We start from the raw sequence: 16,151 nt of genomic DNA on the forward strand, positions 1-16,151 counted from the left end.
AATTACAGGCCAATAGCTCACAAAAAACATAGATTCAAAAATGTTCAACAAAATACTAGCAAATCAAATTCAGCAGCACATTAAATGTATCATACACTATGATAAAATGGGATTTATCCCAGGGGTGCAAGGACAAACATATGCAAATCAATAAATATAATATACCTCATTAATAGAAGGAAGAATAAAAATCATCTCAATAGATGCAGAAAATGCTTTTGACAAAAATCAACAGCCTTTCATGATAAATACTCTGAACAAATTTGGTGTAAAAGGAATGTACCTCAACAAAGTAAAGGCCATGCATGGCAAGCCCACAGCTAACGTCATACTCAATAGTGAAAAATCTTAAAGATTTTACTCTAAGATCAGGGACAATACAAGCATACCTGCTCTCACCATTTCTATTCAATATAGTACTGGAAGTCCTCGTTAGAGATTTAAGCAACAAAAAGAATATAAAATGCATCCAAATTGGAAAACAAAGAGTAAAACTGTCTCTATTTTCAGATCATATAATCTCATATATAGAAAATCCTAAAGACTACCAAAACACTGTTAGAACAAATAAATAAAGTCAGTTAATTTGCAGGATATAAATTCAACATTACAAAATCAGTTCAGTTTCTGTACACTAACAAAAAACTAACTGAGACAGAAAGTAAGGACACAATCCCTTGTGCAGTAGCATCAAAAAGAATAAGATACTTAGGAATATATTTAACCAAGGAAGTGAAAGATCTCTATATTGAAAGCAACAAGACATTGATTTAAAAACTGTAAAAGACACAAAAATTGCAAAGATACTCAGTGTCCATGGATTAGAATAATAAATATTGTTAAAATGTCCATACTACCCAAAACAATCTACAGATTCAATGCAATTCCTTAAAATTCTAGTGGCATTTTTCACAAAAATAAAAAACACTCTCCTAATATTCATATAAAATCACAAAAGACCCTAAATTGTCAAAGCAATCTTGAGCAAGAAGTGTAAAGCTGGAGGTATCACACTTCCTGAATTCCAACTATATTACACAGCTATTATAATCAAAACAGTATGTTACTGGCACAAAAACAGACTCAAAAATGGATGTAACAAAATATAGGGCCAAGAACTGAACCCACATATATGTGATCTTTGACAAGGGTGCCACAATTAAACAGTAGGCAAAGAATAGTCTCCTCAACAAATAGTGTTGAGAAATTGGATATCCACATGAAAAAGAAGGAAATTGGATTATTATGTTATACCATACACAAAAATCAATTCAAAATGGATTAAAGACATAAATATAAGAAATGAAACTCTTAAATTATCAGAAGAAAACATGAAGGAAAGTCTCCTTGATACAATCCTGACAATGGTTTTGTTTTTGTTTTTTTTTTATGCGACATCAAAGGCACAAGCAATAAAAGCAAAAACAAACAAGTAGGATGATGTCAAGCTACACAATTTCTGCACAACAAAGGAAACTACAGGATGGAAAGCCAACCTATGGAATGAGATAAAATATTTACACAACATATATCTGATAAGGGGTTAATATCTAAAATATATAAGTAGCTCCTACAACTGAATAGCAGCAAGATAAATAACACAATTAAAAAACGGGAAAATGACCTGAATAGACATTTTTTCCAGTGAAGACATACAAATGGTCAACTGGCATATGAATATGTGTCAACATCACTAATCATCAGGGAAATGAAAATTAAAACCACACTGATATCTCATCTCACACTTGTTAGTATGTCCATTAATAAAAAAAAAGAAAAAAAGTGTTGGTGAGCATGTGGAGAAAAGAGAACTCTGGTATACAGTTGATGGAAATGTTAATTGGCACAACCATTATGGAATATAGTATGAAAGTTCCTCAAAAAATTAAAAATAGAATTTACATATCATGAATAAATTCTACTTCTAGATATTTGTCCAAAGGGACTAAAATGAGCATCTCAAAGAGTTACCTGCAGTCCCATGTTTATCGCAGCATTATTCACAATACTGAAGATATGGAAACAACCTAGATGTCTATTGCCAGATAACTGGATAAAGAAAATGTGATATATATATATATATATATATATACACAGTGGAATATTATTCAACCTAAAAAATGGAAGGAAATCCTGCCATTTTTAACAACATGGATTTACCTGGGGGACATTATGCTTAGTGAAATAAGCCAGACAGAGAAAGACAAATATTCTATTATCTCACTTATATGTGGAATATAAAATAGTCAAACTCACAAAGACAGAATTTAGAATGGAAATTGCTAGAATTTGGGAGAGTGGGAATTGGGGAGATGATTGTTAAAGTGAAAGAAATTTCAATTAACACCTATACAGCAAATTGCCCATAGCTTACAATACTGTAGTGTATACTTAAATTTTACTAAGAGGGTAGACTTTATGTTAAGTGTTTTTACTTCTTACAAAAAAAAAAGTAATAATAAAGAAGTTGGGAGGAAACTTTGGGAGATGATGAAATGTTTATGGCCTTGATGGTGATGATGATTTCATGGGTATATATTTAACCTCAAAATAATGAAGATGTAAACATTAAATTTGTATAGCTTTTTACATGCCAATCATACCCTACTAAAGGAGTTTTTAAAAATAGTTAATCCACACTAACTTTAGGCAGGATGCAACAATTCAGATTACCCCTAATGCTTCAAGCTTAAGTGAAAGGAAAATGGCCACATCTATCGCCTAACATATAAATTCTTTGGAAAGCATGAGAAATTTATACATTTTTATTCCCTGGAAAAATCTATCTGATAATTTTTATTGTAACTCAATTTACAAAAAAAAAGGCATTATTCTGAAATAACTATAGATTCACATGTGTATGAAAGAAAATGTACAGGAAGATCCTATAAACTCTCTACCCAGACTCCTCTAACTACAGCTTTCACACCTATAGTACAATATCAAAATCAGGCAATTGACACTGGAGCAATCTTTGAGCTTACTGAGATTTTGTTAGTTATATATGTACTCATCTATATGTGTGTGTGCATATGTGTGTGTGCATGTGAGGCTCTATGCAAGAATTGAACACATGTTAGCTTCATGCAACCTCCACCACAATCAAGATACTTAACCCCCATGCTGTACCATGAACACATAATTCCCTGGTGCTAGCCCTTCATATTCACACCTACCAAAACCCTGCCTATCCTTAACCACTGACAACCACAAGTCTACTATCCATCTACAATTATATTATTTTGCAAATGTTAAGTAAATGTAAAAATTTGGTACATATTCATTCAGTAATTTTTTTCCACTCAGGATAATTTCATTAAGATATATACAAGTTGATGCATGTATCAATAATTTATTCTTTTTACTGCTGAGTAGCATTTCACAGTATACCTCAGTTTGGTTAAGGATTCCCCTATTGAAGTACATTTGGGTAGTTTACATTTGGGACCTATCAAAAATAAAGCTGCTGTGTGTATTTATGTACAAAATGTTGCATGAAAATAAGTTTTCATTTCTCTGGTATGGATGCCTAGTAGTGCAATAATCGAGAATTATTGGTAAATTCATTTTTTTTTAACTTTTTATTTTATGTTGGAGTACAGTTGATTAACAATATTGTGTTAATTTCAGGTGTACAACAAAGTGATTCAGTTATATATATACATGTATCTATTCTTTTTGAAATACTTTTCCCAATTAGGTTGTTACAGAATATTGAGCAGAGTTCCCTGTGCTGTACAGTAGGTCCTTGTTGGTTATCGATTTTAAATATAGCAGTGTGTACATGTTAATCCCATACTCCCTAACTGTCCCTCCCCCCACCCTTCCCCCCTGGTAACCATAAGTTCATTCTCTAAGTCTGTGAGTCTGTTTCTGTCTTGTAAATATGCTCACTTGTATCATCTTTTTTTAGATTCTGCATATAAGCAATATCACATGATACTTCTCTTTCTCTGTCTGACTTACTTCACTCAGTATGACAATCTCTAGGTCTATCCATGTTGCCACAAATCACATTATTTCATTTTTAAGGGTTGAGTAGTATTCCATTGCATATATGTACCACATCTTCTTTATCCATTCTTCTGTTGATGGAAATTTTGGATACTTCCATGTTTTGGCTATTGTAAACAGCACTGCAATGAGCACTGGGGTGCATGTTTCCTTTTGGACCATGTTTTTATCCAGGTATATGCCCAGGAGTGGGATTGCAGGATGATATGGTAGCTCTATTTTTAGTTTTTTAAGGAACCTCCATACTGTTCTCCATAGTGGCTGCACCAATTTACATTCCCACCGACAGTGTAGGAGGGTTCCCTTCTCACCACACCCTCTCCAGTATTTATTTTTTGTGGATTTTTTGGTGTTAGTCATTCTGACTGGTGTGAGGTAGTATCTCATTGGAGTTTTGATTTGCATTTCTTTAATGATTAGTGATGTTCAACATCTTTTCATGTGCCTCTTGGACATCTGCATGTCTTCTTTGGAGAAATGTCTATTTAAGTCTTCTGCCCATTTTTTTATTGGGTTGTTTGTTTTGATAATATTAAGCCACATGAGCTATTTGTAAATTTTTGAGACTAATCCTTTTTTGGTCACATCATTTGCAAGTATTTTCTCCCATTCTGTGGGTTGTCTTTTCATTTTGTTTATTGTTTCCTTTGTTGTGCAAAACTTTTGAGTTTAATTAGGTCCCATTTATTTATTTTTGTTTTGATTTCCATTATTCTGGGAGATGAATCAAAAAGATATTGCTGTGATTTATGTCAGAGAGTGTTCTGTCTATACTTTCCGCTAAAAGTTTTATAATGTCTGGTCTCACATTTAGGTCTTTAATCCATTTTGAGTTGATTTTTGTGTATGGTGTTAAATAATGTTCTAATTTCATTTTTTTTTACATGTATCTGTCTGGTTTTCCCAGGGCCATTTATTGAAGAGACTGTATATCCTCCATTGTATAGTCTTGCCTCCTTTGTCATAGATTAATCAACCATAGGTGTGTGGGTTTATTTCTGGGCTTTCTCTCCTGTTCATTGATCTATATTTCTATTTGTGTGCCAGTACCATACTGTTTGAGGGCTATAGCTTTGTAGTATAGTCTGAAGTCAGGGAGACTGATTCCTCCAGTTCTGCTTTTCATTCAAAAGATTGCTTTGTCTATTCAGAGTCTTTTGTGTCTCCATACTAATTTTAAGATTTTTTTGTTCTAGTTATGTGAAAAACGTAATTGGTAATTTGATAGGGATTGCATTAAATCTGTAGATTGCCTTGGGTAGTATAGTCATGTTGACAATATTGATTCTTCCAATCCAAGAACATGGTATATCTTTCCATCTGTTTGTGTCATCTATTTCTTTCATCAGTGTCTTATTATTTTCAGAGTACAGATCTTTTGTCTCCTTAGGTAGGTATATTTCTATGTGTTTTATTCTTTTTGATGCAATGGTAAATGTGATTGTTCTTTGAATTTCTCATTCTGATCTTTCATTTTTAGTTTATAGAAATGCAACAAATTTCTGTGTATTAATTTTGTTACCTACAACTTTACCAAATTCATTGATGAGCTAGTGTCTGGTAGTGTCTTTAGGATTTTTTATGTACTGTATCATGTAATTTTTAGTTTTTAAAAAAGCCTGTCAAACAGTTTTCTAGAGTGGATTTATCATGTTACATTCTGATCAGCAAAGTATGACTTAGTTTCTCCAAATTCTTGACAGTTTTTTGGCATGATGTATACATATGGGTGTGTATATATATATATATATATATATATATATATATATATATATATATATATATATACATACAGTATTGATAGCTGTGCAGTAATATCTCATTGTGATTTTAATTTGCATTTACCTAATGGTTAATTATGTTCAACATACATTAATGTGCTTATTTCTTATATGTATATATTTTTGGTGGGTTGTTTGTGCATATCTTTAGCCCATTTCACAGTTAAATCGTTTGATTTTCAATGTTGAGATTTATAATTCTTTTTATATTCTAAATACAAGTCCTCTGTCTGATATGTGATTCTGATAGACATAATAATGACACCCACTCCAGAAATGCCCACATATTAATCCTCCAAACCTAAGTATATGTTATATAAATAGTGGGACAGAAATATGTTTTCAGATTGAATTAAAGTTGGTAATAATTTTATTCTGAGAAGGGGAGATTATCTTGGATGGTCTGAGTGGGCCTAATATAATTACAAGGGCCTTATAAATGATAGATGTAGGCAGGAGAAGTAGAGTTGGAGGAGAAGACATGATTATGAAAGCAGAGGTTGGAGTGATGACACTGTTGGCTTGAAGATGGAATGAGGCCCACCTCCAGAAGTTGAAAAATATAAGAAAATAGATACTCCTCTACAGCTTCCAGAAAGGAAAGAAGTTCTGCAAACATCTTGGTTTTAGCCCAGTAAGAGCCATTTCGGACTTCTGACATGTAGAACTGTAAGATAATACATTTGTGTTCTTTTAAGCTAATAACTTTGTGACAATTTGTTACAGCAGAAATAGAAAACAAATAGTAATTTGTACATATTTTCTCACAGTATTTACTTTCCCTAATCAACTTCTTCACACAGTCTCTCATAGAGAAAAAAAATAATATTGATGAGGTCCAAATTATTGATTTTTCATTTTATGAATCATGCATTTAGTATAAAGTCTAGGAACTCTTTGCCTAGTCCTAAGTCCTGAAGATTTCCTGTGAATTTTTCTAAAAGTTTTAGAGTTCTTTGTTTTACATTTATGTCCATGATCAATTCTGAGTTAAATTTTGTATAATTTAACTATTTCTCTCTGGCTTATGGATGTCCAATCACTAGCACTATTTATTTAAAAACTTATCCTTCTTCAGTGTTTGCTTTTGCTTCTTTGTTAAGATTAACTAGGTTATTTGTATGAATCTACTTGTGGATTCTTTATTCTGTGGTATTTATTTATATCTATCTCTCCTCCAGTGCCATATTGTTTTGATTAGGGGAGGTAAATAGTAAGGCATATATTAGGAAGAGTGATTCCTCCTATTTGATTCTTCTTCATTTTTTTCATACTTGTTCTGACTATTTTATTGCCTTGCCATTTTTGTTTAAATTTTAGAATAAGCTCTCTTCATATATGAAATGCCTTGCTGGGATTTTTATAGGAATTGCATTTAACCTATAGGTAACTTTAGAGAGAATTGACTTTACGATGTTGAGTCTTTTAATCTATGAACACAGTATTTTTTAAGGTATTTAGTTTTTCTTTCATTTCTTTCATCAGCGTTTGGTAATTTTCATCATACAGAACCTGTACATGTTTTGGTTAGATTCACAGATAATTATTTCACTTTCTTTTGTGCAACTGCAAATGACATTTTGTTTTAAAATTTCTTTTTCTACTTCTGTATTTTCAGTACACAAATGCAATTGATTACTTTTGGGTGTTGACCTTGTATCCTGTGAACTTACAAAATTTATTTATTACTTTTAGAATTTTTTTTGTAGAATCCTTGTGATTTTCTATGTACATAATTAAGCTGTCAGCAAATAGAGATGGCATTATTTATTCTTTTCCAAGGGTGTTTTATTTATTTTTATTTCCTTGTAACAGTGGCTACAATGCCCAGGACTGTTGAATAAGAATGGTTGTACATCTTTGCCTTACTTTTTTTTTTTAACATCTTTATTGGAGTATAACTGCTTTACAATGGTGTGTTAGTTTCTGCTTTATAACAAAGTGAATCAGTTATACACATACATGTATCCCCATCTTTCTTCCATCTTGCATCTCCCTCCCTCCCACCCTCCATATCCCACCCCTCTAGGTGGTCACAAAGCACCGAGCTGATCTCCCTGTGCTATGCAGCTGCTCCCCACTAGCTATCTATTTTACATTTGGTAGTGTATAAATGTCCATGCCACTCTCTCACTTTGTCCCATCTTAACCTTTCCCCTCCCTGTATCCTCAAGCCCATTCTCTCTAGTAGGTCTGTGTCTTTATTCCCGCTTTGCCCCTAGGTTCTTCATGACCGTTTTTGTTTGTTTGTTTTTTAGATTCCATATATATGTGTTAGCATACGGTACTTGTTTTTTACTTTCTGACCCACTTCACTATGTACGACAGACAGAGATTTCTGGGCATTAATTTTGTATCCTGCTACTTTACCAAATTCATTGATTAACTCTAGTAGTTTTCTGGTTGCATCTTTAGGATTCTCTATGTATAGTATCATGTCATCTGCAAAAAGTGACAGCTTTCATTCTTCTTTACCAATTTGGATTTCTTTTATTTCTTTTTCTTCTATGATTGCTGTGGCTAAAACTTCCAAAACTAGGTTTAATAATAGTGGTGAGAGTGGGCAATCTTGTCTTGTTCCTGATCTTAGTGGAAATGGTTTCAGTTTTTCACCATTGAGAATGATGTTGGCTGTGGATTTGTCATATATGGCCTTTATTATGTTGAGGTAAGTTCCTTATATGCCTACTTTCTGGATGGTTTTTATCATAAATCGGTTTTGAATTTTGTCGAAAGCTTTCTCTGCATCTATTGAAATGATCACATGGTTTTTCTCCTTCAATTTGTTAATATGGTGTATCACATTGAGTGATTTGCGTATATTGAAGAATTCTTGCATTCCTGCGATATACCCCACTTGATCATGGTGTATGATCCTATCAATGTGCTGTTGGACTCTGTTTGCTAGTATTTTGTTGAGGATTTTTGCATCTATGTTCATCAGTGATATTTGTCTGTAGTTTTCTTTCTTAGGGACATCTTGTCTGGTTTTGGTATCAGGGTGATGGTGGCCTTGTAGCATGAGTTTGGGAGTCTTCCTCCCTCTGCTATATTTGGGAAGAGTTTGAGAAGGATAGGTGTTAACTCTTCTCTAAATGTTTGATAGAATTCGCCTGTGAAGCCATCTGGTCCTGGGCTTTTGTTTGTTGGAAGATTTTTAATCACACTTTCAATTTCAGTGCTTGTGATTGGTCTGTTCATATTTTCTATTTCTTCCTGGTTCAGTCTCATAAGGTTGGGCATTTCTAAGAATTTGTCCATTTTTTCCAGGTTGTCCATTTTATTGGCATAGAGTTGCTTGTAATAGTCTTTCATGATACTTTGTATTTCTGCAGTGTAAGTTGTTACTTCTCCTTTTTCATTTCTCATTCTATTGATTTCAGTCTTCTCCCTTTTTTTCCTGATGAGTCTAGTTAATGGTTTATCAATTTTGTTTATCTTCTCAAAGAACCAGCTTTTAGTTTTATTGATCTTTGCTATTGTTTCCTTCATTGCTTTTTCATTTATTTCTGATCTGATCTTTATGATTTCTTTCCCTCTGCTAACTTTGGGTTTTTTTTGTTCTTCTTTCTCTAATTGCTTTAGGTGCAAGGTTAGGTTGTTTATTCGAGATGTTTCCTGTTTCTTAAGGTAGGATTGTATTGCTATAAACTTCCCTCTTAGAACTGCTTTTGCTGCATCCCATAAGTTTTGGGTCATCATGTCTCCATTGTCATTTGTTTCTAGGTATTTTTTGATTTCAACTTTGATTTCTTCAGTGACCACTTCGTTATTAAGTAGTGCATTGTTTAGCCTCCATGTGTTTGTATTTTTTATAGATCTTTTCCTGTAATTGATATCTAGTCTCATAGCGTTGAGGTTGTAAAAGGTACTTAATACAATTTCTATTTTCCTAACTTTACCAAGGCTTGATTTGTGACCCAAGATATGATCTATCCTGGAGAATGTTCCATAAGCACTTGAGAAGAAAGTTTATTCTGTTGTTTTTCAATGGAATGTCCTATAAATATCAATTAAGTCCATCTTTTTAAATGTATCATTTAAAGCTTGTGTTTCCTTATTTATTTTCATTTTGGATGATCTATCCATTGGTGAAAGTGGGGTGTTAAAGTCCGCTACTATGATTGCGTTACTGTTGATTTCCCCTTTTATGGCTGTTAGTATTTGACTTATGTATTGAGGTGCTCCTATGTTGGGTGCATAAATAGTTACAATTTTTATATCTTCTTCTTGGATTGATCTTTGATCATTATGTGGTGTTGTTCTTTGTCTCTTGTAATAGTCTTTGTTTAAAGTTTATTTTGTCTGATATGAGAATTGCTACTCCAGCTTTCTTTTCATTTCCATTTGCATGGAATATTTTTTTCCACCCCCTTACTTTCAGTCTGTATGTGTCTCTAGGTCTGAAGTGGGTCTCTAGTATATAGCATATATACGGGTCTTGTTTTTGTATCCATTCAGTCAGTCTATGTCTTTTGGTTGGAACATTTAATCCATTTACCTTTTAGGTAATTATCGATATGTATGTCCTTATTACCATTTTCTTAATTGTTTTGGGTTTGTTACTGTAGGTCTTTTCCTTCTCTTGTGTTTCCTGCCTAGAGAAGTTCCTTTTGCATTTGTTGTAAAGCTGGTTTGGTGGTGCTGAATTCTCTTAACTTTTGCTTATCTGTATAGCTTTTAATTTCTCCATCAAATCTGAATGAGATCCTTTCTGGGTAGAGTAACCTTGGTTGTAAGTTTTTCCCTTTCATCACTTTAAATATGTCCTGCCACTCCCTCTGGCTTGCAGAGTTTCTGCTGAAAGATCAGCTCTTAACCTTATGGGGATTCCCTTGTATGTTATTTTTCCCTTTCTGCTTTTAATATTTTTTCTTTGTATTTTATTTTTGATAATTTGATTAATATGTGTCTTGGCGTGTTTCTCCTTGCATTTACCCTGTATGGGACTCTCTGTGCTTCCTGGACTTGATTAACTCTTTCCTTTCCCATATTACGGAAGTTTTCAACTATAATCTCTTCAAATATTTTCTCAGTCCCTTTCTTTTTCTTTTCTTCTTCTGGGACACCAATAATTCAAATGTTGGTGCATTTAATGTTTTCCCAGAGGTCTCTGAGACTGTCCTCAATTCTTTTCATTCTTTTTTCTTTATTCTACTCTGCAGTAATTATTTCCACTCTTTTATCTTCCAGGTCACTTATCCATTCTTCTGCCTCAGTTATTCTGTTATTGATCCCTTCTAGAGAATTTTTAATTTCATTTATTGTGTTGTTCATGATTGTTTGTTTGCTCTTTAGTTCTTCTAGGACCTTGCTAAACGTTTCTTGTATTTTCTCCATTCTATTTCCAAGATTTTGGATCATCTTTACTATCATTATTCTGAATTCTTTTTCAGGTAGACTGCTTATTTCCTCTTCATTTGTTAGGTCTGGAGGGTTTTTACCTAGCTCCTTCATCTGCTGTGTGTTTCTGTGTTTTCTCATTTTGCTTAACTTCCTGTGTTTGGGGTCTCCTTTTCACAGGCTGCAGGTTCGTAGTTCCCGTTGTTTTTGGTGTCTGCCCCCAATGGCTAAGGTTGGTTCAGTGTGTTGTGTAAGCTTCCTGGTGGAGGGGACTAGTGCCTGTGTTCTGGTGGATGAGGCTGGATCTGTCTTTCTGGTGGGCAGGTCCACATCTGGTGGTGTGTTTTGTGGTGTCTGTGGCCTTATTGTGATTTTAGGCAGCCTCTCTGCTAATGGGTGGGTTTGTGTTCCTGTCTTACTAGTTGTTTGGCACAGGGTGTCCAGCACTGTATCTTTCTGGTCATTGAGTGGAGCTTGGTCTTGACGTTGAGATGGAGATCTCTGGGAGATTTTCGCCATTTGATATTACCTGGAGCTGGGAGGTCTCTTGTGGACCAATGTCCTGAACTTGGCTCTCCCACCTCAGAGGCACAGCCCTTATGCCTGGCTGGAGCACCATTAGCCTGTCATCCACATGGCTCAGAATAAAAGGGAGAAAAAAAAAGAAAGAAAGAAAGAAGAAGATAAAATATAATAAAATGTAAAAGTTTTTAAAATAAAAAAAATATTATTTAAAAATGTTTGAAGTAATTAAAAAAAAGAAAGAAGAGAGCAACCAAACCAAAAAACAAATCCACCAAATGATAACAAGTGCTAAATCTATACTAAAAAAAAAAAAGAAGATAGACCGAACCCTAGGACAAATGATAAAAGCAAAGCTATACACACAAAATTACACACAGAAGCATACACATACACCCTCACAGAAAGAGAAAAAGGGAAATAATATATATATATTGTTGCTCTCTTTGCCTCAATTTTTATCTCTAAGAGGAAACATCCAGTCCTTTACCATTAAGTTTGAAGTTACCTGCTGTTTTATTTGTAGATGATCTATATGAGATTAAGGAAGGTCTTCTCTATTTATAGTGTAGTGAGAGTTTTTTTTTTCATAAATGGTTATTGAAGTTTGTCAAATGCTTTTCCTGCAACATTTAAAATTATCATGGGATATTTTTCTTTATCGGTCTGTTGATATGAATGATTACATTGATTGACTTTTAATCAAAATATAGTTGATGTACAATATTATATAAGTTACAGGTGTACATGTAGTGATTTACAATTTTTAAAGGCTGTATTCCATTTATAATTATTATAAAATATTAACTATATTCCCCATGTTGTACAATATATCCTTGTAGCTTATGATTCATTTTTCAAATATCAAACCAGGCTTTACATGGAAAAAACCCAATTTGTTTGTAGTATGTTATTCCTTTTATACATTTTTAGATTTTATTGGTAAACTTTTCCTGAGAATTTTTGTGTAAGATCAGGAGAAATATTAGTCTGCATTTTTCTTTTCCTATCCTGATTTTGGTGTCAGGATATACTGGTCAGCATTCTCCTGAGAAACAGAACCAATAGGATGTGCATATATAGAGAAAAAAAATTATTTTTAGGAATTGGCACATATGATTATAGACCAGCTAGTCCAAAATCTGCAGGGTAGGCCATCTGGCTTGAGACCCAGAAAAGAGCCAATATTGCTATTCAGGTTCAAAATCATATGCTGCAGAATTTCTTCTTGTTCATGGGAGGTAATTTTTTCTCTTCAGTTTTCTGGATGAGACCTACTCACATTATGAAGGGCAATCTATTTTACTGTACTCAAACTCCACTGATAAATATTAATTTCATCCCCCCTCAAAAGCCCTCACAGAAACATCCAGTATTATGTTTGACCAAATGTCTGGACACCATGGCCCAGCCAAGTTAACACATAAAATTAATAATCACACAGGGTAATAATGCCTTCTTAAAATGAGTTGGGAAATGTTTCCTCCTCTTCTATTTTATGGAAGATATTTTCTAAAATTGGTGTTAATTATTCTTTGAATATTTGGTAAAAATTTCCAATGCAACCATCTGGACATGGAGATTTATTTTGGGGGAGTATTTTAATTAAACATTTAACTTATTTAATAGTTATAGCATTTTCCAGGTTATCTATTTCAGTTGGGAAGTTTGTGTTTTTTAAGAAATTGGTTCATTTCTTATGAATTATTGAATTTATAAGTATTATTTCCTAATTATCGTTTAATGGATGTAGAATATGTTTTATGGCCCTGTTCCTTTCTTGATATTGGTGATTTGTGCTCTCTTTCTATCTTTGTAATGCTGCTAAAAGTTTGCTAATTTTATTGATTTTTTTTAGAATTAGGTTTTGTTTTATTAATTTTCTCCATTGTTGTCCTCTATTCAATTTTATTTATATGTGCTTTTGTATTTATTATTTCTTTCCAGCTGTTTGCTTTGGGATGTTTTTGCTCTTCTACTTCCAGTTTCTTGCAGTAAAAACTAAGAATTGAGATTGTTACTGTTTTCTAATATAAGCATTTTGTGTCACAAGCTTTTTTCTCACTACCGCTTTGGCTGCATCCCACAAATTTGGTTATGTTTTATATTCATTTTCATTCATTTCTTTCAAATCCTTTGTTATTTTCTCTTTGATCTATAGACTCTATTTAGACATTTTTTGCTTAATTTCCTTGTGTTTGGAGATTTTATCATTGTCTATTACTGATTTCTAGTTTGATTTCATTTTTTATCGGAGAGCACACTCTATATGATACCAATTCTTTTAAATGTGTTAAGAATAGTAATATGACCTAAAATGTAGTCTAGCTTGATGACTGTTTCACAGGTGCTTGAAAAGAATGTGTATTCTGTAGTAGAATGAAATGTTCTATAAATGTCAATTAGATTCTTTTGGCTCTTGTTATTGTTCTGTTCTTCTAGATCCTTGAAAATTTCCTGACTAGTAATTATATCAATTTCTGAGAGTGGACTACAGAAGTCCCCATCTGAAATTAGGGATTTGCCTATTTCTCATTTCATCTCTAACAATTTTGCTGTATGTATTTTGGAGTTCTGGTGTTTTGTAAATACTCATAATGAATTACAATTATGTGCTTGGAGAATTGATCTTAGTTTAGTTAAGTACTTAATAATAGTATTTGCTTAGTTGATATTAATATATCCACTCCATTTCTTCAATACTTTTTGCATGAAATGCCTCTTTACATTCTTTTGCTTTCAACCTACCTCTGGCATTAGGTTTAAAGTGAATTTCTTGTAGGTAGCATACAGTTGGGTCAGTTGTGTGGATTTTGAGCCACTCTGAAAATTTCTGTCTTTTAGTTGTTGTATTTAGATCATTTGTATGTAAAGTAATTATTGATATATTAGCTTCTATATCTGCTATTTTATTTTCTGTTTGTTCCCTCCTTTCCTCATTCCTCAGGAGGCTGCTTGTATATTTTTTAGAATTCCATTTGGATTCATCTATTTTAGTACATAGCCTTGTTCTATTTGCTTTGTGGTTGATGTAGGTATTATAATACATATACATACACAACTTATCACAGCCTAGAGGTGTTAAAGTATTAAAACTTCAAGAAACGTTACTTCCATTAGATTTCTTTGTCTTCTCAATTTAATCATTTAATTTATGAATTATTTATTTATGTGCACTGAGCTCCATATCAGACAGTGTTATTATCATTTCAACTATAAAATATGATTAAAGGAATTCAAGAGGTGGAGGAGAAAAGGATGGTGGAGTAGGAGGATGGTGAGATCACCTCCCCCCATGAACACATCAAATATATGTCTACATGTGGAACAACTCACAATAAAAACAAACTGAAGACTGGAAGAAAGATCTTTCTACAACCAAGGTTGTACAGAAAGATCCAAGTGGAGTTGGGTAGAAAGGGAGGAGAAGTGATCAGGTTGGGACATTTGGCCCTAGAAGGGGACATAGAAGAAGAGAGGGAAAACATGGGCTTGGAAATCTTCTGTGGGGAGTGAAGGGTTCAAGCCACATATAGGGCACCCCAGCACTGAGGTCCAACACCAGGCAGATGATCTCCCTTAGCTCGTTTGAAAACCAGTGGAACTTACAGGAAGCCTGAAAGAAACTGAGACTCCACTCATGAAGAATGTATGTACATTGTTGCTTACTCCTGGAAACAAGGTAGAAGAAGCAGAATGAAATTGCCTGGGGCTCAGACCAGTTTCCTATGTCTGCACCACTGCAAGCCCTGGCCTGCACCAGGTGTCTGCTCCAGCCCCTCATGTTCCAGTACAGTTTGACAAAGCCTGCCTTTTCCAAGGAGAGTGCACACTTGGAAGGGACAGAGCCAGCTTGGAACCGGCACTACATCCAAATGGGGCAAGGGTGAACCTAGTTGGCATGTATGGAGATGGCAAATCAGAAGCTGTCTGGAGGTGTGACTGGCATACTGGGACTTCCCAGCGTATGCCCCAGCCTGCACCTGGCAGTGGCTCCAGCCCCTCTTGCTTCAGAGCTACTTCTTTCTGGGAGAAAGGCACCATTGCCAGGAGGGTGACAAGTGCACACTTAGAGGTAAAAGAACCACCATAGCCCTGACACTCAAGTCTTGGGCACCAGCACCTTCCACACTGATCTTACTGATCCTGTCCCCATAGGTTGGTGACAGCCAGTGAGCATAGGAGTAGCTCCAGTTTTCACCTGGCTCTAGCTTTAGCCACTTCATCTCCAGTCCCATATCCCACGACGGTGATAGGTAGCATCATGCCACGGGGGGAGAGGTGATCCATGCTCACTTCAGATCCAACTATACCACCAGGCACTAGGCACATGAAGACTGCATAGGGATCCTCCCACATTAGGACACCCCTTCAAGAGCAGTATAGATAACTGTTTAACCTAATTTCATAGAGACAGATCAAACTGAAAAATATGAGGAGACAGAGGAATTTGTTTCAAATAAAAGAACAGAGAAAAACCCTAAAAAAAAC

At 34.2% G+C, this 16,151-nt stretch overlaps 2 long non-coding RNA genes across 2 annotated transcripts in view; one reads left to right on the plus strand and one right to left on the minus strand.

Moving 5' to 3' along the window:
• Positions 1 to 16,151, minus strand: part of LOC309620858 — a 491,448-nt gene that overhangs the window by 281,196 nt on the left and 194,101 nt on the right. The window lies entirely within an intron of this gene.
• LOC309620819 overlaps positions 1 to 16,151 on the plus strand; it is a 208,928-nt gene that overhangs the window by 94,967 nt on the left and 97,810 nt on the right. The window lies entirely within an intron of this gene.

This window comes from Balaenoptera borealis (assembly GCF_965194805.1).
Source record: "Balaenoptera borealis genome assembly, chromosome: X".
NCBI lineage: Eukaryota > Metazoa > Chordata > Mammalia > Artiodactyla > Balaenopteridae > Balaenoptera > Balaenoptera borealis.